The sequence below is a fragment of the Podarcis pityusensis genome (assembly GCF_964106645.2).
Source record: "Podarcis pityusensis genome assembly, chromosome: 2".
Classification (NCBI taxonomy): Eukaryota; Metazoa; Chordata; class Lepidosauria; order Squamata; family Lacertidae; genus Podarcis; species Podarcis pityusensis.
Genome location: NC_138029.1, coordinates 120,394,558 through 120,417,945, shown reverse-complemented (window position 1 = coordinate 120,417,945; position 23,388 = coordinate 120,394,558). Strand labels below are relative to the sequence as shown.

The 23,388-nt window shown below is 44.3% G+C and overlaps 1 long non-coding RNA gene across 2 annotated transcripts; it reads right to left on the bottom strand.

Moving 5' to 3' along the window:
- Positions 1-1,126: 1,126 nt before the first annotated feature.
- Positions 1,127-22,434, bottom strand: LOC308470246. Of its 2 annotated transcripts, XR_013982298.1 has the most exons (4): positions 22,219-22,434; positions 14,694-14,897; positions 4,398-4,569; positions 1,127-1,344 (listed from the first exon to the last, which is right to left on the bottom strand). It is a non-coding gene; the product is annotated as an uncharacterized lncRNA (long non-coding RNA). The 2 variants fall into 2 exon arrangements; XR_013982299.1 differs by lacking the exons at positions 1,127-1,344; positions 4,398-4,569 and adding an exon at positions 10,764-10,931 and having other exon boundaries at positions 22,219-22,433.
- Between the last annotated feature and the right edge of the window lie 954 nt (positions 22,435-23,388).

The window sequence follows — 23,388 nt, the reverse complement described above, 5'->3', positions numbered from 1 at the left end:
CTGGACCTCAAAGTCCCTGCCAGGAAGCAGCAGCATCCTTAGGAGTAGGTGTACTTTGCCGGTGTAAAAAAAAATAATGACCACATTAATGCCATACTTTTAAAGGTACCGCTTTAAACAGTCCTGGCTTCCTCCAAGCATTCATTTCATTCATTCATTTTACTAACGTATATACCGCTTGCTACAGCAAAATACTGAAGCAGTTGACACAATGTACAATGATCCCATCTCAAGCCAAAAGCAAGAACAGATTGTCAAAATATAGTAAGAGCCAATCAATCAAAACATTAAGACTGGAATAATGCCTGTGGTCTCTTACAATGCTTCTTTAGATAAAGCCATAGGGCCCATATTTAAACCCGTATTTGCGGTTGATCTTAACTACTGCTTGTTCCTTGCAAACTGTATAGAAAAGAATACAGTGGTACCTCGGGTTAAGTACTTATTTTGTTCCGGAGGTCTCTTCTTAACCTGAAACTGTTCTTAACCTGAAGCACCACTTTAGCTAATGGGGCCTCCCGCTGCCGCCGAGCCGGCGGAGCATGATTTATATTCTCATCCTGAAGCATAGTTCCTAACCCGAGGTACTATTTCTGGGTTAGTGGAGTCCGTAACCTGAAGCATATGTAACCCGAGGTACCACTGTACATGCTCAAATAGATGAGGGTCAGGGTGTAGTGTTTGGAGGAAATCTGATTAAGGCAGGCATCCCCAAACTCGGCCCTCCAGATGTTTTGGAACTACAATTCCCATCATCCCTGACAACTGGTCTTGTTAGCTAGAGATGGTAGGAGTTGTAGTCCCAAAACATCTGGAGGGCCAAGTTTGGGGATGCCTGGCTTAACGCGAGGCCCTTCCTCATAGCTCTCTGGGTGTGGGAATATCCCTAATATCTTGGGTGTCTCCGTTACATATCCCACATTCTCTTACAGAGTTGAGAGACCTGTATCTGTGACCCATGGAGGACCATGACTCTATGAATCCTCACTGGCAGTACTTTTTTGCGGGGGACGCAGAGGTATGCATACCCCTAAACATTTTGTGAATCCAAGTCTGGCCTCGTTAAGGGGCAGTATTTCAATAAGAGTAGGGAAATGAGAGTACCCCTAAACATTTTTCAAGGAAAAAAGCACTGCTTACTGCTATGAAGAACCGGGGGACGTCGAAGCCATGCTCTCCTTCCAGGTGAAAAGATTAAGAAGCAGAGGCCAATGGCCCATCTAGTCCAGCATCCTGTTCTCCCAGCGGCCAAACAGATGCCTGTGGGGAAACATGCAAGCATAAGAGCTCTCTCCTCTTCTGTGGTCCCCCAAAACTCGTATTCAGACGCATTACCTCCTCTGACTGGGGAGACAGAACAGAGCGGCCATGGCTACTAGCTGTTGACAGCCTTCACTTCCATGAAAATAATAATAATAATAATAATAATAATAATAATAATAATAATACAGTGGTGCCCCGCAAGACGAATGCCTCACAAGACGAAAAACTCGCTAGACGAAAGGGTTTTCCGTTTTTTGAGTCGTTCCGCAAGACAAATTTCCCTATGGGCTTGCTTTGCAAGACGAAACGTCTTGCGAGTTCTTGCGAGTTTGTTTCCTTTTTCTTAAAGCCGCTAAGCCGTTAACAGCCGCTAAGCCGCTAATAGCCGTGCTTCGCAAGACGAAAAAACCGCAAGACGAAGAGACTCGCGGAACGGATTAATTTTGTCTTACGAGGCACCACTGTAATAATAACAACAACAACAACAACAACAACAACAACAACAACAACAAAACAACAAGAATAATAATAATAACAAAACAACAACAACAACAACAATTATTATTATTATTATTATAACAACAACAAAACAAGAAGAAGAAGAAGAAGAAGAATAATAATAATAATAATAATAATAATAATGTTTTGTTATTATTATTATTCTTGTTGTTGTTTTGTTGTTGTTGTTGTTGTTGTTATTATTACAGTGGTGCCTCGCAAGACAAAATTAATCCGTTCCGCGAGTCTCTTCGTCTTGCGGTTTTTTCGTCTTGCGAAGCACGGCTATTAGCGGCTTAGCGGCTGTTAACGGCTTAGCGGCTTAGCGGCTGTTAACGGCTTAGCGGCTTTAAGAAAAAGGAAACAAACTCGCAAGAACTCGCAAGACGTTTCGTCTTGCAAAGGAAGCCCATAGGGAAATTTGTCTTGCGGAACGACTCAAAAAACGAAAAACCCTTTCGTCTAGCGAGTTTTTCGTCTTGCGAGGCATTCGTGTTGCGGGGCACCACTGTATTATTATTATTATTATTATTATTATTATTATTATTATTATTTATTTGTACCCCGCCCATCTGGTTGGGGTTCTCCAGCCACTCTGGGTGGCTTCCAACAAAGATTAAAAATACATTAAAATGTCACACATTAAAAACTTCCCTGAACAAGGCTGCCTTCAGATGTCTTCTAAATGTCAGGTAGTTGTTTATCTCTTTGACATCTGATGGGAGGGCGTTCCACAGGGCGGGTGCCACTACCAAGAAGGCCCTCTGCCTGGTTCTCTGTAACTTGGCTTCTCGCAGTGAGGGAACCACCAGAAGGCCCTCGGCACTGGACCTCAGCGTCTGGGCAGAACGATGGGGGTGGAGACGCTCCTTCAGGTATACTGGGCTGAGGCCAATCATATTTTAAAGGGATCTAAATTGGTGGGCGTTTAGTTACCACTGGCTGTTATGCTGCCAGAGGGTTGGTTGTGGGGCCACGGGTTGAGCTCTGTGGCAGACCCACCCACTTACTACCAATTAATAGTGCAGTGGACTCACCCCACTAACTTAAGGCTACCAGACGTCCCTGTATCCCAGGAACAGTCCCCGGATTTACAAATCAGTCCCCTGACGAAATCCTATCATTCCTATTGAAATTGAAAAGTGTCCGTGGATTCATTGAAAAAAATCTGGCAATCTTACGCTAACTGCCCCCCATTAAATATAGCACACACTCTTCACTGTATGCCAATTGCACAAATTTCTGCAATTAACCACAGTTTGTCCTGTGGGGGTCTAGTGTGAGGGAAAACGTAGTAGATTAGAGTCTCAGGCAGGACTTGCTCAAACACGCATGAAAAGTTTTATTAAACTGAAAGAAGTTTGTGAAATAAAGTGGGTCAGGAAATCCATTCTTTCAAGTAAAAGTTACCTTTTATAAAGATGCCACAGGCTTAAACCTAATGCTCTAGGCACCGCTCTTTTTAAACTTTGGTTGCTAAAAATCAGTTGGTACACTTCAGTTAGATGTTTAGGTTCTAGAAAAGGTGGTAAAATGCTCGGTTCAGCTTAGTTAGTTATGACAGGTGGTTCAGTTAAATACATTTAATACAGCACAGCTTCCTTTGCAGATTAATACTTTGGTCCGTGAGTGAGGGGCACTTTTCTTCAGTTACATACTCGCTTAATCATCTCATTCCTGAATTATTCCAAATGGAATAATAGACCCAGGGGACTGGTTTAGGAGTCTTCTTTACCTAGAAGAACTCGAGACCCATGGAGTCTGTATTCCCACAGCTTCTCCCTCTCCTGGCTCAGTCTCGGCCCTTCCAGAACATTCCTGTCTGTATCCATTTCCCAAACCCTCAACAATTTCTCCTTATATGTAAAGCTATGAGGCTCTGTCCTCTTGCTAACATCCTCAGTGTGGATGTCCAACTCAAATATGAACTAGTTCTCCATCAAATCCTATCCTGAACCCTATCCCTCAACCTGAACCCGCTCTAACATCTCCAATCAAATCCTGTCCGTCTTCTCAAATCCAGCCCTATCTAACTCTCTCCCTCAGAAATGGCTCCATTCATTTTCCCTCCAAAAGTGCTGCTCCTCCCCCGCCCCCCATTGTCTACTTGACTCTGTAGCCAATCAGCGAAAGGCTCCGGGCCTCTGGTCGAATTTCTTGGGAACTGCACCGCCAGACTCTAGTCTGGCTCTGCTGGCTATCACACACCCTGTCCCTCTAATGGTTGAGAAGGCCATGTGCAGGCCACAGTAGACTAGATAGGGTTGCCTCTTCCATATTGTTTTATCTAGCCCTCAACAAGGGATTCCACATATCTTCGGGGTCTGAAGGTCCTGGAGAGCGCTGGGGGCACCCGCATCAAAATAGCTGCTATGGCGGGTTGGAGAAGCAAGACCCTCTGGGGGCATTAATGCTGTGAGCCCCTCCATCGGAGCTCAGGTGGCTTAGATGTGTAAATAAACCATTTATTATCAAGATACCAGAGTCTCAGCTGTCCCTCATTCTGAGGAAACTGAGCCCTCGGTAAGCGCATGGAACCCCTGGGAATACTGCACCACTTGGAGATTGGGTGTGTGTGCAATAAATGGGCACACCTTAAATGTGTGGTGTGAACAAACACAGCTCTCATTTCTCACTTGCAGAGGGTGAGTGAAAAAGATGGTGTGGACTGTTGCTCCAGCTTGAACAAAAGGTTGCTATTGAAAGGATTCCTTTCTGCTGTTTCAGTTGATACCGGAGGAGAAGGAAGAGGAGGCTGCAAATCTCCCTGATGCAGGCCAGGCTCCAGTTTTAGTTGAGCAGAGGCAGCTGCAGAAGGAAAACAAGGAGAACGAGGAGGGCAGGATTGTAGGCAAGTTCCATTTTCCCCTACCCCTTTGCCCTCTCCCCCCCCCCACTTGACCAAAGCCGCTCCCTTTTATATCTCACCTCCTTGCTAATCCCCCCCACAGTTTTCCTGTGTCAGAAAGCTGTTCCTCATGCTGCAGTTGGCATGGCCACCTACTGGTCACCACATGAACTGCAGAGAATGATAATACCTTACATTCTTATTTATCTAGGAAGGCAAGAAAATCAGGATTTGTGCCAATGCATTCACAATAAGTGATTTTGTTTCATAAGAAAATAAATCCCTATTCAAAGATTTATTGCTTTATTGCCCAGCCACGCTTCCCTGCGAACCTCTGCTGATAGCATCTGCAGCTTCTGTTTTTCCAGCGTAGCTTCGGGAGAAAGCAATTAAGCAGAAAGCACAGCGTCTGTGCGAGTAAGGGCAGTAAATCAGTCCAGACGTTGCTTCTATGCTAGAAGCTCTTTATTGTCGCAAAACAGCATATTTACAATCCAAGAAAACCATCAGTGTCTAGCTGCATTTTCTCTGACTCCTTTCACTCTCAGTGCAGCGACCGATCTGAAATCGAAAGCACTCTGTTGACGTAACGTCCTGGCTTACTTCCCTTGTAAGCCCTTCCCCCTCAAGCACGAGACACAGAAGGTTAACCCTTCACTACACCCAACACCCCCTCTTGTCTCGCGCCTGAGGGGGGGATTGACCCTTAGTCATCCCAAACCCAGACCTTCGCAAAACTCCCCATGTCTTTGGAAGGAGAGTGGCTTTGTGAACCCATCAGCGAGGTTCTTGGTGGAGGGACAGTACTTCAGCGCAACTAACCCCTCCTGAACACTCTGACACACATTCTGAAAGCGAATGTCTAGGTGTTTGGTCCTGGCCTTGAATTGACCCGTCTCGGCCAAACGAAGGCATGGTTGATTGTCTTCGAAGACACATATCGGCAGACAATCTACTCCGCAGAGTTCCCGGACCAAACAAGCATAGAACTCTACTTCTCTGCACACCTCTGAAAGAGCACTGAACTCAGCCTCAGTGGATGAGAGCGCTATGAGACTCTGCTTCTTGGACCTCCACCCAACTACTGAGTTCCCAAACTTCACCACTAGGCCAGACACGGACTTGCGGTCCTCAGTATTAGCCCAGTCCAAGTCCACAAAACAAGTCAGTTTGACTTCACCTTGCGCTGGCAACCTAAGACAAAAGTCTTTGGTTTCCTGCAAATACCTCAGAACTCTCTTGATGCCATTCCAGGCTTGCACACTAGGGTTTGAAGCTTCCCTGCTGAGCAGATTGACAGCAAACGCTATATCTGGTCTGCTCCACTGGGACAAGTACAGCAAACTCCCTAGGGCTGACTGAAATGCTTCAGCGTTTTCAAACACAGTGTGTTCTACTTGCTGACTATCCTTCACAAAACTAGTCTCCATAGGACTTCTCACTCCTGCACAGTCGCTCATCCTGAATTTCTGAAGCAGTTGCTCAATTTTGCCTCTCTGGCTAAGCAAGAAGCTTCCATCCTGTGCTCTGACAATATCTATGCCTAGATAGGTTTTGACAGCACCAAGCTGATTAAGCTTGAACCGTTTACCTAGCTTCCTAGCAAACCTTTCTGCCTGTTTATCTGTCTCTGAAAAGAATAGCAAATCATCGACAAAAATCTGAACAAATTCATGTGTTGCACCTGATCCTTTCAAATAGAGGCAACTGTCCGCAACACTTCTTTTGAAACCTAGCTCTTCTAAGGCTTCATTCAGGCACATGTTCCAGTTTCTGGCTGATTGACATAATCCATAGATGGATTTGTGTAATCTCCGCACAACACCTTGTCTCAAGATCTCAAACCCCTAAGGAGGAAGAATGTACAGCTCCTCCTGGAGATCTGAGTTCAGGTAGGCAATATCCACATCAAAGTGGTTTACCTTCCAACCTCTCTGTGCAGCAAAAGCTAAAAGCGTTCTCAGAGTCTCTGCTCCTGAGGTTGGCGAATACACCTCAGTGAAGTGTATTCCCTTTCTCTGAGTGAATCCTCGAGCAACTAATCTGGCTTTATACTGTGGCTCTCCAGTGTCAGTGGGTTTCAAGCGGTAAATCCACCTGCAACTCACAGCCTGTTTGCCCGGTGGCAACTCTGTGAGTAAGAACACACCTAGGTCTTTCATGGACTTCATCTCTTTGTCCATTGCCCTGTGCCACTTACCTGCTTCTTCCTGAGGTAAACTTTGAATATCCTCGAAGGATTCAGGTTCACATCTGGCTGCACCTACCCAGACGCCTGAAGCGTCATACCGATCAGGAGGCCTCCTTGTCCTCGCTGATCTCCTCAGTGTGAACCCTGTGTCCCTGCTGACTCACTGGGTCCAGCTAAATCATCCTCAACCTCAGTGTCTTCCCCCTCTGACCTGCTGCGCCTCTTGGGCCTTACAACTGCTCCAGCAGGTGAGGAAGGCTCACTCTTTGGCTCAGACTTGACACTTGCCTGAGGAGGTGTTCTAGGTTCCCCCCTCTGAGGGATCCTGAGCTGTCTCTGCCTTGGACTCTGTCCCTGTGGTGGACCCTGTTGCTCTGGACCACGGTCCCCAGCAACAAGTTCCTCTTCCTCCTCAATGTCTGAGTCATAGAACGGCTGTGGAATCATGTCTGGATTAGTGTGCAAATGTTTCCAACCAGCTTGTTCACAGAACTCAGCACTATTGCTAATCACCAACCTTGACTGGTTTCCACTTGGGTACGCAAACCGCCAGGCCTTGGAGCCAGGCTCATACCCCACAAAGATCATCCTTTTGGATCTTGGCTCACCTTTCTTGCGTAGAGCCTTTGGAATAAGAACCCAGGCCTCACAACCAAACACGCGAAGGTAGTGCACCTTAGGTTTCTTTCCATGCAGCAAGAAATAAGGTGTATTTCCTACACTTCAGTTGTACACTCTGTTCTGCGTATGAACCACAAAGCGCCAGGCTTCAGACCAGAAACTCTGGGGTAGCCCTGCATCCCACAGAACAGACGCCACCGCTTCCTGTATCATCCTGTTCCTTCTCTCCTCGATCCCATTCTGCTGCAGAGAGTAAGGAGCAGTCAATCGGTGGCTAATCCCCTTCTCCCTAAAGAAATCCTGTAAAGCAGAACCGGTGAACTCAGCACCTCTGTCACTTTGAAAGCCACGCACTCTGGTGGAGAAGGTTACCTCAACTGCGGTGATCCAATCCCTGATCAGTTTAGCCGCCTCCCCTTTAGAGTGTAGAGCAGACCTTGAGAAATCATCAACCAGAAGCAGAGAGTACTTTGATCCCGCCAGTGATTCAACTGACATGGGGCCACACAAATCTGCATGAATTAACTCAAAGGGTTGAGTGGTCTGTCTCTCTGACTTTGGATAGGAGCATGTCACAACCTTGGCTTGCTTACAAGCATTACAATCTAAGAATTTGTCACAAGCCTTAAATTTGCACCTCTGTGTTAGCTCAGGTGCCTTCTGGACAAACCCCCAATTCAGATGTGCAAAACGTCTGTGCCAGATATGTGGACAACCATCGTGGGGCGCTACATTCACACATTGCCCCTTTGCATCTTCGGTGTCATCCTCTTCTGTAGAAACAGGCAACTCTACAACAAACAAATTGCCTTTGGACTGCACTGTGTACAAGTGCTTCCCATTCTTGGAAAACTCACATTGGGTACCTGCAAAAGACACACAAAAACCATCAGCAAGTAAATCATGCACACTTAACAAACAATTGGCTAAGCCGGGCACCGCATAAGCTTTGACCTCGTGTTTAAGAAAGGAACAGTAAAAAAGTCCTGACTGCGTCAGCCGTCTTTTACTTCCATCCGCAAGCGTGACGTATTTATCAGTTTTTACTGTCCTGCAGTTCCTTAAAACACCAGCAGATGGCATGAGAGTGTTTGTCACTCCTGAGTCGATGATGACAGTTAGAGTGTCTGGTTGTTGACATTCCTGGATCGCCATGGCAACACTCCCCCTCTCACTGCCCCCCCCTGACAGGGGCCTGTGCAGGCGTCCTTCACGTTTGCCATTGACGCTGCCAGGTGGAAATATGATGCCTTGTCTTTGTTGTCTCCACGTCCGGTGCCTTTGGAAGCTTTCCCACGCCTCTGCTGCTGAGAAGCGGAGCTTATCTGCTTTCCGGGCAGCTGCTGCATTCCTCTCTGACTGTCCTTGGGCTCCTGTGCTTCCATTGGACAGTTACGGATAAGATGTGTGTGACTGCCACAGTGAAAACATCTCTTGCTAAAGGCAAAAGCTTTCACAGTATGCTCACTGTGGCCTGCTGCCCCCCCCCACTCCTCCTAGGGGTACAGCCTGTTGGCTCTCTAGCAGTCCCTTTTCTCCTTATCTCTTCATCAATCAAGTGCCCAGAGATATAATCCAAAGTCAAATCCTGAATCGGCATAGTCTCCATCATTAGAACCAAGTTCTCATAGATCTTATCCAAAGAGCTCAGCAAGGCATAAGCCTTCAACTCCTCAGGAAAAGGGACGTTGAGCAAACACAGCTTGCTGAAGATAGACAGCACCTGTGCAATGTGCTCATGTATCGGTTCCCCTGGGGCCAGCCTTTTCTCAAACAAGGCACATGCACCTTAGCCCCTGCTGTTGTGCGTTGGTGTATTCTTTGCAACGCAGTCCAAATCTGATGACAGGTCCGCAAACCGTCAATATGAGGCAACTGATTAGCCTCAAGTGCCATGACAACGTGGGACATGGCCTTCTGGTCTTTCTTGGCTGCTGCAGCCGCACGCTCTTGATCAGCAGCCCCTGCCCCAGCAGCAGCCACAAAGGGGTCCTGCTGCGTGCACTCCAAAAGCTGCTTCCCTCCCAGCCAAAAGTACATTCTTTTCTGCCAATCATCCCAGTTACTCCCATTGAGTCTTTCAAAGGGGATATTGAAGCTCTCAAAGACTTGTCCCTGGGACTGAGCCATTGCCTCCCTTCCCTTCTGTTGGCCTTTTGCAAGAGTAGCTAATAATACTCACTCTGCAGCCAAACCGAGCGCTCCGGACGACGTGGCTCCAAGCTCCCTCTCCATCAGCCTCCTCCGATCTGCCCTTTGAAGCCTTGGCAGTCGATCAAGCCGACGTTCAGTCTTTTAAAGCCTTTCAAGCCCTTTCACACACTCTTGGCATTGACCCATAACCTATTCGAAGATTTATTGCTTTATTGCCCAGCCACACTTCCCTGCGAACCTCTGCTGATAGCGTCTGCAGCTTCTGTTTTTCCAGCGTAGCTTCGGGAGAAAGCAATTAAGCAGAAAGCACAGCGTCTGTGCGAGTAAGGGCAGTAAATCAGTCCAGACGTTGCTTCTATGCTAGAAGCTCTTTATTGTCGCAAAACAGCATATTTACAATCCAAGAAAACCATCAGTGTCTAGCTGCATTTTCTCTGACTCCTTTCTCTCTCAGTGCAGCGACCGATCTGAAATCGAAAGCACTCTGTTGACGTAACGTCCTGGCTTACTTCCCTTGTAAGCCCTTCCCCCCTCAAGCATGAGACACAGAAGGTTAACCCTTCACTACACCCAACAATTGCTGTACCAGGTTATAGAAGCACTTGCATCCTAATTGTTCCGCCAGAGCATGCAAACCAACAAACACATCAAATTTAAGCAGTATACTGTTGTTTAATTCCACTAAAGGGGCGCGGGGGGCGCTGTGGGTTAAACCACAGAGCCTAGGACTTGCCGATCAAAAGGTCGGCGGTTTGAATCTCTGCAGCGGGGTGAGCTCACGTTGCTCGGTCCCTGCTCCTGCCAACCTAGAGGTTCGAAAGCACGTCAAAGTGCAAGTAGATAAACAGGTACCGCTCTGGCGGGAAGGTAAACGGTGATTCCGTGCACTGCTCTGGTTCGCCAGAAGCAGCTTAAGTCATGCTGGCCACATAACCCGGAAGCTGTACGTTGGCTCCCTCGACCAATAAAGCGAGATGAGCGTTGCAACCCCAGAGTTGGTTACGACTGGACCTAATGGTCAGGGGTCCCTTTACCTAATTCCAGTAAGCTACCGGTAATTCTTAAGCCATTAATATTCCCTTCAATCTCTTAACCTCCTGCTTTAGAGGAAAGGAAAGATCTGCTGGGCAAAGTGTCTTTCAGCAGCATATTCTAACAGACATAGGGGGAAATAAATAAGTTGCACTATGGGAGACAAACAATTTTAATGAATGAAATGACACATTTAGTAGAGAGCCAACGGAAGTTTTCCTTCTCCTTTGGGGTTCCAACGAGACTTTCTCCCCTTGATTTCAGCAGATGATACGCAGGTAACTGAGAATGAAGGAGAACGTTGTGCGATGTTGTCAATGGAGCCTGAGCACAAAGAGATGAACGAGAATGTTATACAGGGAACTCAGGTGGAAGAGAGACCCTATCAATGTAGCCAATGTGGAAAAAGCTTCAAACACAAGTCGAACCTTTATCAACACCAAAGAGTTCACAAAGAAGAGGCCCCCTATATATGTAAGCAGTGTGGGAAAAGCTATAAGAACAAGACGTCCCTTGTTCTGCATGAAAGAAGTCACACGGGAGAGAAGCCCTATAAATGTGAGGAATGTGGAAGAAGCTTCAGTCGTAAGTCAAACCTTGCCTCGCACCAAGTTAGCCACACTGAAGAGAAGCCTTATAAATGCTCAGAATGCGGGCAGAGCTTCAGTCAAAAGTGCAACTTGAAAGTACACCAGAGAACCCACACAGGGGAGAGGCCATACAAATGCTCAGAATGTGGCAAGAGTTACCTTACTCAACCCAACCTTACAGTGCATCAAAGAATCCACACGAAAGAGAAGCCTTATCAATGTGAAAAATGTGGGAAGATCTTCAATCAAAAGAGCACTCTGAACGTACACCAGAGAACCCACACAGGGGAGAGGCCATACAAATGCTCAGAATGTGGGCAGAGCTTCAATCAAAAGAGCACCTTAAAAGTACATCAGAGAATCCACTCAGGGGAGAGGCCACACAAATGCTCAGAATGTGGCAAGAATTACATTACCCGATCCAACCTTAGACTGCATCAAAGAATCCACAGGAAAGAGAAGCCCTATAAATGCTCAGAATGTGGGCAGAGCTTCGATGGTAGAACACATCTCAACGCACATCAGAGAACCCATGAAGTGGAGAAAACATACAAATGCTCAAAATGCGACAAGGACTTTACTTCTCCGTTTGATCTCATTGAACATAACAGGATGCACATTGAAGAAGGACCTCACAAATGCTCAGAATGCGGAGAGAGCTTCAGGTGCAGCACCTCCCTTATGGAACATCAGAGAATTCATAGAGGAGAGGAGCCAGATTTTGGCCTGAGCCATGCATCTGAACCAAGTCTTGTTGAACATAATGTAACCCGCCCTGAAAAGAAATGTTTTGTATGTTCCATTTGTTCCAGAACATTTGGGTGCAGCGGAAGCCTTGGGTTACATCAACTGAAGCATAAATAGGAGACATCGCAGAGCTTCTCAGGCTGAAGCAAGACCCTTTTTTAAATCTCCAATTAATCAGCACAAGACAATTCCCACCAAATAGCCCACAAGTGTGGGGAAAGCTTTTATGATAGTGCATTCATTTCACGTCAGTTGAATCGGCACAAGACAGCAATGGAGAGGCAGAGAGATCTTGCAAATGCTTCTGTTTCTCCATTCTTCTACTTCATTGTATTACTCCAATCGCTGGTACTTCTTTTTAAATGCATGTTTTACTTGGCACTTGCTTCAGTAAATATTTTAATGTGTTTGTTATATTCACGAATAAATTTTGTAGGTTTTTACCCCTTTTGCTTCCCTTTTATTACTCTCGCTCCCTGTCAAGGTTGCAGTTTTAAACATACTGTAACAACGTTTATTAAACAGGTTTTCTCATTGCACATGGTTGTAGAACCTCTGGCCTGTGGGCCAATCTGTCTTCCCCAAGCCATGCCTTCTTATTTTTAATGTTCCTATGTTGAAAATATATATGAAAATAAATTTTGGATTTAAATTTTAAAAGAGAACAGGAAGGCTAGAAATCAAAGTGCAAGGAGAGAGGGAATCTTTCTCTCTCAGCTGCCTGGTTGCTGGTCTTGGCTCAGTTTTCCTCCCTGTGAACTTCATTTCCCAGCAGCCTTTGCAAATCCCTCAGAAACAATCAGCAGCTGTTCTCATTTACCTGAGCATGTGCACAGCTGGGGGAGAAGAAGTCTGGGATGCAAGAGGCAAGTCATAAATTCAGCACCACCTGTCTGGAGCTCAAGAGAAAATGTCATGGGATCTTGTAGGACAAGCTTAACATAGAGTTCCCATTTCTGCTCTGCTTCCTGGGCGCTGACATCCTAGCTTTTAATCTTCCTCCCCCAGAGTGAGTGCTGCATTGGGGCTGGATAGTAGACCCATTTTCCTTTCTACTTTCCTGGGTGAGTTAAAGGGATTCTTTCATTTCTTCAGAGGAGGATGGAAGCTGAATCTGGGAGGTGCCTAGTGGTGGCAGTGGAGTTTGGTGAGGAAAGTGTTGTTGCAACAGGCAACAGACTTTGGTTGAAACCCACAATATTAGGAAGAAAAGGGCGTTACTGTACAGGTTTCCAAACTTTGCATGTTGGTGACAATGCCTTTTAGACATGCATCATTTTTCGACGCAATTATTCAGTTTTTCTAGCAAACTGCAGGTTAAACTAACCCCTTTCCAGCCCCAGGAGGAACATGGGGAGAATTCGCACAATATACCTACATACTTCAGCCAACACATTATTGTGTGGCGACACACAGTTTAGAAAACTCTGGGTTAATGTATCTGGGAGTGGGAGGCGGAAGGAGGGGCTTTCCCAAGTTTAGTTTCAGTTTCAGTTTCCCTTCTTTCTTGCTTGATCATCTTCCGTAAAGGAGCTTTGGCATTCAATGTTTCCTTATTTGGAGGTGTCCTTGAAGCAGAAATATTAGGTTTGAATACTGCACTGCTGGGGAGCTGGACCTCAAAGTCCCTGCCAGGAAGCAGCAGCATCCTTAGGAGTAGGTGTACTTTGCCGGTGTAAAAAAAAAAAAATGACCACATTAATGCCATACTTTTAAAGGTACCTCTTTAAACAGTCCTGGCTTCCTCCAAGCATTCATTTCATTCATTCATTTTACTAACGTATATACCGCTTGCTACAGCAAAATACTGAAGCAGTTGACACAATGTACAATGATCCCCTCTCAAGCCTAAAACCAAGAACAGATTGTCAAAATACAGTAAGAGCCAATCAATCAAAACATTAAGACTGGAACAATGCCTGTGTTCTGTTACAATGCTTCTTTAGATAAAGCCATAGGGCCCATATTTAAACCCGTATTTGCGGTTGATATTAACTACTGCTTGTTCCTTGCAAAATGAATAGAAAAGAATACAGTGGTACCTCGGGTTAAGTACTTATTTCGTTCCGGAGGTCTATTCTTAACCTGAAACTGTTCTTAACCTGAAGCACCACTTTAGCTAATGGGGCCTCCCGCTGCCGCCGGAGCACAAGTTCTATTCTCATCCTGAAGCAAAGTTCTTAACCCAAGCTACTATTTCTGGGTTAGCAGAGTCTATAACCTGAAGCATATGTAAACCGAGGTACCACAGTACATGCACAAATAGATGAGGGTCACGGTGTAGTGTTTGGAGGAAATCTGCTTAACGCAGGCATCCCCAAACTCGGCCCTCCAGATGTTTTTGGGACTACAATTCCCATCATCCCTGACCACTGGTCCTGTTAGCTAGAGATGGTGGGAGTTGTAGAGTCCCAAAACATCTGGAGGGCCAAGTTTGGGGATGCCTGACTTAACCCGAGGCCCTTCCTCATAGCTCTCTGGGTGTGGGAATATCCCTAATATCTTGGGTGTCTCTGTTACATATCCCACATTCTCTTACAGAGTTGAGAGACCTGTGTCTGTGACCCATGGAGGACCATGACTCTATGAATCCTCACTGGCAGTGCTTTTTTGCGGGGGACGCACAGGTACGCAGACCCCTAAACATTTTGTGAATCCAAGTCTGGCCTCATTACGGGGCAGTATTTCAATATGAGTAGGAAAATGAGAGTACCCCTAAACATTTTTCAAGGAAAAAAGCACTGCTTACTGGTATGAAGAACCGGGAGACGTCAAAGTCATGCTCTCCTTCCAGGTGAAAAGATTAAGAAGCAGAGGCCAATGGCCCATCTAGTCCAGCATCCTGTTCTCCCAGCGGCCAAACAGATGCCTGTGGGGAAACATGCAAGCATAAGAGCTCTCTCCTCTTCTGTGGTCCCCCAAAACTCGTATTCAGACGCATTGCCTCCTCTGACTGGGGAGACAGAACAGAGCCGCCATGGCTACCGGCTGTTGACAGCCTTCACTTCCATGAATATAATAATAATAATAATAATAATAATAATAATAATAATAATAATTTATTATTTGTACCCCGCCCATCTGGCTGGGGTTCCCCAGCCACTCTGGGCAGCTTCCAACAAAAATTAAGAATACATTAAAATGTCACACATTAAAAACTGCCCTAAACAGGGCTGCCTTCAGATGTCTTCTAAATGCCACTACCGAGAAGACCCTCTGCCTGGTTTCCAGTAGCTTTGCTTCTCGCAATGAGGGAACCGCCAGAAGGCCCTCAGCGCTGGACCTCAGCGTCCGGGCAGAATGATGGGGGTGGAGACGCTCCTTCAGGTATACTGGGCTGAGGCCAATCATATTTTAAAGGGATCTAACTTGGTGGGCGTTTAGTTACCACTGGCTGTCATGCTGCCAGAGGGTTGGTTGTGGGGCCAAAGGTTGAGCTCTGCGGCAGACCCACCCACTTACTACCAATTAATAGTACGGTGGACTCACCCCACTAACTTAAGGCTACCAGACATCCTCGTTTCCCGGGGACAGTCCCCGGATTTACAAATCAGTCCCCTGACAAAATCCTATCATTCCTATTGAAATTGAAAAGTGTCCCCGGATTCATTGAAAAAAATCTGGCAATCTTATGCTAACTGACTTCCGGGGGCGGCGCGAACGGCAATGGCGGTCCTCTTCTGAACGGGAGAGGAGGCTCCGCAGGCAACGGGTCGTCCGCTACGGCGAAGCGGAGACCCACTCTGGAAAACCCCAGGCGGCAAGAGCCTGGGGTCTTGAGGCTCGGTGGGCGCCTTGAGCGACCCTCCAAGCGCAGAAGGAACCCCGTAAGGGGCTCCGGAGCGCGGAGGGGGGTTGCGGCGCTGAGAGCTGTTTCACAGCCTGAGGAGCGAAGCCGCGCTGCTACTGTCGGTGAGCGCTGATCCCTTTTCCTGCTAAATTACGGATTCGGACGAAAAAGCAACTAACTTGTGAGTAAAAGACTGAGTCACTTGAATTTGAGACTTTAAAGGGAAAATTTAAATTGGCTTGAATTTGGCTGAAAGCGGAGAGACGTGGAAGCAGGAAGTCCGTCTTCCGCAGCCATTGAACTTGAAAAAAGCAATCAGCTGGAGGAGTGGAGGCTGAAAGAAAGAGATCCTAAGTTTTACAGATCTAAGCATCTATTGAACTTGCATCTTAAAGTAAAGACTTTAAGCTAAAGATTTGGGATTTTTACTTGCACTTGACTTTCCTCCTTTTATTGGATTACAAATTAGAAGGTGAAACCCAGAGTCAGGAGCTGCCTGAGCACTAAGGGAGCTGTCAGCACTGCAGATTTGGATACTGTATATTGGAACTTGAAACAATCTGAGGGTATTGAGACCTTTTAAATTTGAAACATTCTTTTTGGAGATAAATAAGCACTGTCTGTAACAAAGTGACCATTCATAAACTCTGCTAAACATTTGTATTTGAAGGTTCTTGGACATTAAATTAGACTCTGAAAGACATTTTAAGCTCCCTCTAGAGGATTGGATTAAAACAGTGACTTTACATGCACTTTTTACTTTCGATTCCCTTGCTGTTTGCTTGCTCTGGACCTTTCCATTCCCATGGGAATAACTCAGTGTGACCTTGACTGACAGATAACGTTGGAATGAGTGGCACAAGAAAAAGAGGGAGAGCTAAACAAACAACTTTAACAACTCTAACCTCAGCCTCACAGACACGTAGATCATCTGTTCCTACTTTGCCCTCAGAAGTGGAGGGAGAGGGCGAAGCAGAGCAGTTACAATTGGAAGATATGGCCTCAGGAGCATCTGTTTCTGTTCTAGACAAAATTTTTGAAAAATTGGAAGCTTTGGACAAGAAAGTAGATGCGCAATCAGCAAAGATTGACAAAAACACAGAATGTCTAAATAAATTAACCACACAAGTGGTACAGAATGCACAAGCAATTGGACAGTTAACGGAGGCCTCAGCAGAAAATCGGAAATTGGCTGAGGACACCAGACAAAAATTAGAAAATTTAGAGCAAGAGGTAAGACCACTCACTAAACAAGTTGGGGAACATCAGATTTATCTCTCTATGATAGAACTGCGAAATCGTGAGAACAACTTAAGGATTAGATCACTACAAGAGGCAGAAGAAGGACATCTAACTGAGTTTTTGACCAAAGAATTCTCCAAGTTCTGGAACTTGGAAGAAAAGGACTTTAAAATCGTGTCAGCTTTCAGACTTGGAAGATTCATAAAGAAGGAGAGGCCCAGAGACTGTTTGATAACATTGAGATCAAAGGAGGAAAGGGATAAGATTTTGGGACTACATTTTGTAAAATCACTGGAGGTTTTGGATAGAAGAATTGAAATTTATAAAGATATCCCAAGACTACTGCTTGATCTTAGAGCCGCCTATTCTGAACTTGTTAAACTACTAAGGAGCAACGCAATTCCATTCAGGTGGGAATTTCCCCAAGGAATATCTTTTACCTTTAGAGGGAGAAAGGTTAAAGTAAGAACACTGGAAGAGAGAGACAAATTCCTGTCTACATACGGAGAGGACCTTCAAAAAGGAATTGAACTACCTTCTGGGCCTGAGGCAACGCCAGTACCAACATCAGCATCTGTGGAACCTGAAGATCCTGAGAAGATACCACCCCTTGAAAAATAACCAGATAGTTCAGGATGTCTCTGCAACTGTTGAGCTGGAATATTAATGGTTGTAACATTCCGGAAAAAAGGAAGAAAATATTTCATATATTAAAAAAAGAACAATTGGACATTATTTGTTTACAAGAAACACATGTGACGAGGCTCCACAGAAAAGTGTTAATAAATAAAAGATTGGGCCAGGAATTTGTATCGTCGGACAAAGTTAAGAAGAGAGGCGTGGTGATATATGCAAAAGAGAGCCTGTCACCTAAATTCCTATTTAAAGATGAACATGGAAGAATTTTGGCTATTGAGATACAATATCAAGGAGAGAAACTGCTGATATTAGGAATCTATGCACCTAATGAAGGGAAATCGGAATTTTACAAGAAGCTGCAGGAGACAATGCTGGACTATCTAGACTACAACAACATCATAATGATGGGAGATATGAATGGGGTCGTATCAACTAACATGGACAAGTCACAAAGTCAAAATGTTACAAAAGACGGCAGACTACCTAAAACCTTTTTTGAAATGACTGACAATATGGATTTGATTGACATTTGGAGGACAAAGAACCCACTAGGAAGAGAGGGAACATTCTTTTCTGAAGCCCAACTGACCTGGACAAGAATCGACCAAATATGGATTTCTAGAGGCCTGGCACCTAAGGTCAGAAAAGTGGAAATCTGCCCAAAGACCTGCTCCGACCATAATGCAGTAAAGATGGATATGACACTATTACCAACTGGATCCTTTAGATGGAAGATGAATGACAATTTGTTTAGAGATCAGGAAATTACCAAGAAGGCCCAAAAAGTTTTGAAGGATTATTTTGAGATAAATATGAATAATATGGTGGAAAAAAGAATAATCTGGGACGCAAGCAAAGCTGTAATGAGGGGATTCTTGATACAACAGAATGCAGTAAAGAAAAGAACACAAAATGAGAAAAAAGATAAGATCTTGGATAAAATAAAAGAATTAGAGAAGAAATTAAGAGTGAATCCGAAGTCACAGCCAACTCTGAGAGAAATTAAACTTTATCAAACACAATATTCTAAATTGATAAATCAGGAAATTGAATGGAAGGTTAAATTAATGAAACAAAAAACGTTTGAGTCGGCGAATAAATGTGGAAAACTGCTAGCTTGGCAGTTGAAGAGAAGACAAAGATTAAATACTGTTACAAACTTAGAGGTTGATGGAAAAAACATCCAGAATCCAGTGGACATCAGAAAGTGTTTCCAGAGATACTTCAAAAAATTATACACCCAAGGGCCGCAAGATGATGTTGAGATTAAACAATTTTTGGCAAAAAACGGACTATCTAAATTGTCACAAGAAAATAGGACAATCCTGAATTCTAAAATAACACGACAGGAGATCGAACAAGCCATCCAGAACATGCAACTTGGCAAATCTCCAGGACCAGATGGGCTGACCTCCAAGTACTATAAGACATTAAAAGACTATTTGATACAACCTTTGATGGAGGTCAGCAATGAAATTATGGAGGGGAAGAGGGCACCGGAGTCGTGGAAGGAAGCGTTCATCACATTAATACCAAAGTCGGAAGCTGAAAAGACACAACTTAAGAACTACCGTCCCATCTCTCTTTTAAATGTGGATTACAAAATATTTGCAGACATTTTGGCAAATAGATTTAAAAAAGTTTTAAATGAAGTAATTCATAAGGACCAGGCTGGCTTTCTCCCAGGTAGACATCTGTTTGCTAATACAAGGAACATTATTGATATTTTGGAACTTTTGCAAACAGACATAAATACAAAAGCAGTTTTAATTTTTATAGACGCGGAGAAGGCCTTTGACAATATCTTCTGGAAATTTATGATGGGAAATTTAAAAGAGATGGGAGTGGGACGGGGTTTTGAAAATGGGATTGAGGCGATATATTCAGAACAGAAAGCTAAACTGATAGTTAATAATGTGGTTACAGAAGAGTTTAGAATTGAAAAAGGGACACGACAAGGTTGCCCTATTTCCCCTTTGTTATTTATTTCGGTTCTGGAAGTGCTATTGAACATGATTAGAGGGGATCGGTTGGTGGAAGGAATTCAGGTCGGTCAGAAACAATATAAATTAAAAGCTTTCGCAGATGACCTGGTTTTGACCTTGCAGAAGCCAGAGCCCAGTACGAAAAGAGTATTACAACTGATTAATGACTTTGGTCGGGTGGCTGGATTTAAACTAAATAAACAGAAAACTAAGGTTTTGGGGAAAAATTTGACTGATACAGAGTCAGAACGGTTTCAGAATGAGACGGAACTTAATGTGGTTAAAAAAGTAAAATACCTAGGGGTAAACATAACAGCAAAAAATCTAAGTCTATTTAAGGACAATTATGAAAAATGCTGGACAGAAATTAAGAGAGACTTAGATAGTTGGTCAAAATTGAAACTTTCCTTGTTAGGCCGAATTGCTGCTATCAAGATGAATGTATTGCCAAGGATGTTGTTTTTATTTCAAACACTTCAGGTTTTGGACAAAACGGAGTGCTTTCAGAAGTGGCAGAGAGACATTTCTAAGTTTGTCTGGCAGGGCAAAAAGCCCAGAATTAAGTTTAAGATATTAACCGATGCAAAACAAAGAGGGGGCTTTGCCCTGCCAGACTTAAAGTTGTATTATGAAGCCGCAGCGTTCTGCTGGCTAAAAGACTGGCTACTTCTTGAAGACACTGATGTGTTAGATTTGGAAGGGTTTAACAATGCCTTTGGATGGCATGCATATTTATGGTATGACAAGGTTAAAGCAAACAAGGCCTTTAAGAACCATATTGTCAGAAAATCATTGTTTAATGTCTGGACAAAATATAAAGACTTGCTGGAAAATAAAACACCAAGGTGGCTTTCACCTTTGGAAGCCAAGGCCCGAAAAAGACCCAATATGGAGGCTAAATGGCCAAAATATTGGGAAATACTAGAAAAGGATGGAGACAATTGGAAATTGCAGAGTTTGGAGAAAATGAAAGACAAAGTGCGAGATTGGTTACATTACGCTCAGATTAAAGAAGTTTTTAAAAATGATAAGAAACTAGGGTTCCAGGTGGAGAAATCGAAATTAGAAACAGAATTGTTAGAACCAAAGATTAAGGTACTTTCAAGGATGTATAACTTGCTGTTGAAATGGAATACACAAGATGAAACGGTTAAATCGGCTATGATAAGGTGGGCACAGGACATTGGGCATAATATCATGTTTGAGGACTGGGAGAGGTTGTGGAGTAATGGATTGAAATTTACTGCATGTAACGCTCTGAAAGAAAATGTAATGAAAATGATTTATAGATGGTATATGACCCCAGTCAAACTTGCCAAAATTTACCACCTGTCTGATAATAAGTGTTGGAAATGCAAAGAGTGTGAGGGAACGTTCTTTCACCTCTGGTGGACTTGCCCTAAAGTGAAGGCGTTCTGGGAAATGATTTATAATGAACTGAAAAAGGTATTTAAATATACCTTCACTAAGAAACCAGAGGCTTTCCTCTTGGGTATTGTCGGCCAAGGGGTGGCAAAGAAGGACCAGACATTTTTTATGTATGCAACAACAGCAGCAAGGATACTTCTCGCAAAACATTGGAAAACTCAAGATCTACCCACACTGGAAGAATGGCAGATACAACTGATAGACTACATGGAACTGGCTGAAATGACCGGCAGAATCCGTGACCTGGGAGAAGAGAGGATTGAGGAGGACTGGAAGAAATTTAAGAACTATTTACAAAAGTATTGTAATTTGAGTGAATGCTAAATAAGATGCTAGATCAAAATAACTGAGCACCACTAAATTTAGAAGTTTTTAAGAAAATAAGTAATACTGTGAAATTTAGCTCCTTCTGAGAATTATAAGATTATGAAATATAGAAGGGATATAAGAATTTAAATAAGATGATAAATTGCTGACAAAACGTTACAACGATGAAAGTGGGAGCGGGAGATGTGAGGAAGTCCAAAGAAAATGTGAAAATATGTTAAGATCAATGTTATATTGCTTATTATGTTTATTTTTATTGTAAAACCTAATAAATTGCTTTAAAAAAAAAAAAATCTTATGCTAACTGCCCCCCATTAAATATAGCACACACTCTTCACTGTACGCCAATTGCACAAATTTCTATTATTAACCACAGTTTGTTCTGTGAGGGAAAACATAGTAGATTAGAGTCTCGGGCAGGACTTGCTCAAACATGCATGAAAAGTTTTATTAAACTAAAAGAAGTTTGTGAAATAAAGCGGGTCAGGAAATGCATTCTTTCAAGTAAAAGTTAACTTTCATAAAGATGCCACAGGCTTAAACATAATGCTCTAGGCACCGCTCTTCTTAAACTTTGGTTGCTAAAAGTCAGTTGGTACACTTCAGTTAGATGTTTAGGTTCTAGAAAAGGTGGTAAAATGCTTGGTTCAGTTTCTGCTACTTAGTTATGACAGGTGGTTCAGTTAAATACATTTAATACAGCACAGCTTCCTTTGCAGATTAATACTTTGGTCCGTGAGTGAGGGGCACTTTTCTTCAGTTACATACTCTCTTAATCATCTCATTCCTGAGGTATTCCAAATGGAATCATAGACCCAGGGGATTCCCTCACCCCTTGTGACTGGTTTAGGACTCTTCTTTACCTAGAAGAACTCGAGACCCATGGAGTCTGTATTCCCACAGCTTCTCCCTCTCCTGGCTCAGTCTCAGCCCTTCCAGAACATTCTTGTCTGTCTACATTTCCCAAACCCTCAATACTTTCTCCCTATATGTAAAGCTGTGAGGCTCTCTCCTCTTGCTGACATCCTCAGTGTGGATGATCAACTAAAATATGAACCAGTTCTCCATCAAATCCTATCCTGAACCCTGTCCATCTTCTCTACTCCAGCCCTATCTAACTCTCTCCCTCAGAAATGGCTCCTTTTATTTTCCCTCCAAAAGTGCTGCTCCTCCCCCCTCGGTGTCTAGTTGACTCTGTAGCCAATCAGTGAAAGGCTCCAGCCCTCTGGTGGAATTTCTTGGGAACTGCACCATCAGACTCTAGTCTGGCTCTGCTGGCCATCAGACGCCCTGACCCTCTAGTGGTTGAGAAGGCCATGTGCAGACCACAGTAGACTAGATGATGAAGAAGAAGAGTTTGGATTTGATATCCCGCCTTTCACTCTCTTTAAGGAGTCTCAAAGCGGCTAACATTCTCCTTTCATTCCTTCCCCACAACAAACACTCTGTGAGGTGAGTGGGGCTGAGAGACTTCAGAGAAGTGTGACTGGCCCAAGGTCACCCAGCAGCTGCATGTGGAGGAGCGGGGAAGCGAACCCGGTTCACCAGATTATGAGACTACCGCTCTTAACCACTACACCACACTGGCCTCTTCCGTATTGTTTTATCTAGCCCTCAACAAGGGATTCCACATGTCTTCAGGGTCCGAAGGTCCTGGAGAGCGCTGGGGGCACCCGCATCAAAATAGCTGCTATGGCGGGTTGGAGAAGCAAGACCCTTTGGGGGGCATTAATGCTGTGAGCCCCTCCATCAGAGCTCAGGTTGCTTAGATGTGTAAATTAACCAATTTTTATCAAGATACCACAGTCTCAGCTGCCCCTCATTCTGAGGAAACTGAGCCCTCGGTAAGCGCATGGAACCCCTGGGAATACCGCACCACTTGGAGATTGGGTGTGTGTGCAATAAATGGGCACACCTTAAATGTGTGGTGTGAACAAACACAGCTCTAATTTCACACTTGCAGAGGGTGAGTGAAAAAGATGGTGTGGACTGTTGCTATTGAAAGGATTCCTTTCTGCTGTTTCAGTTGATAC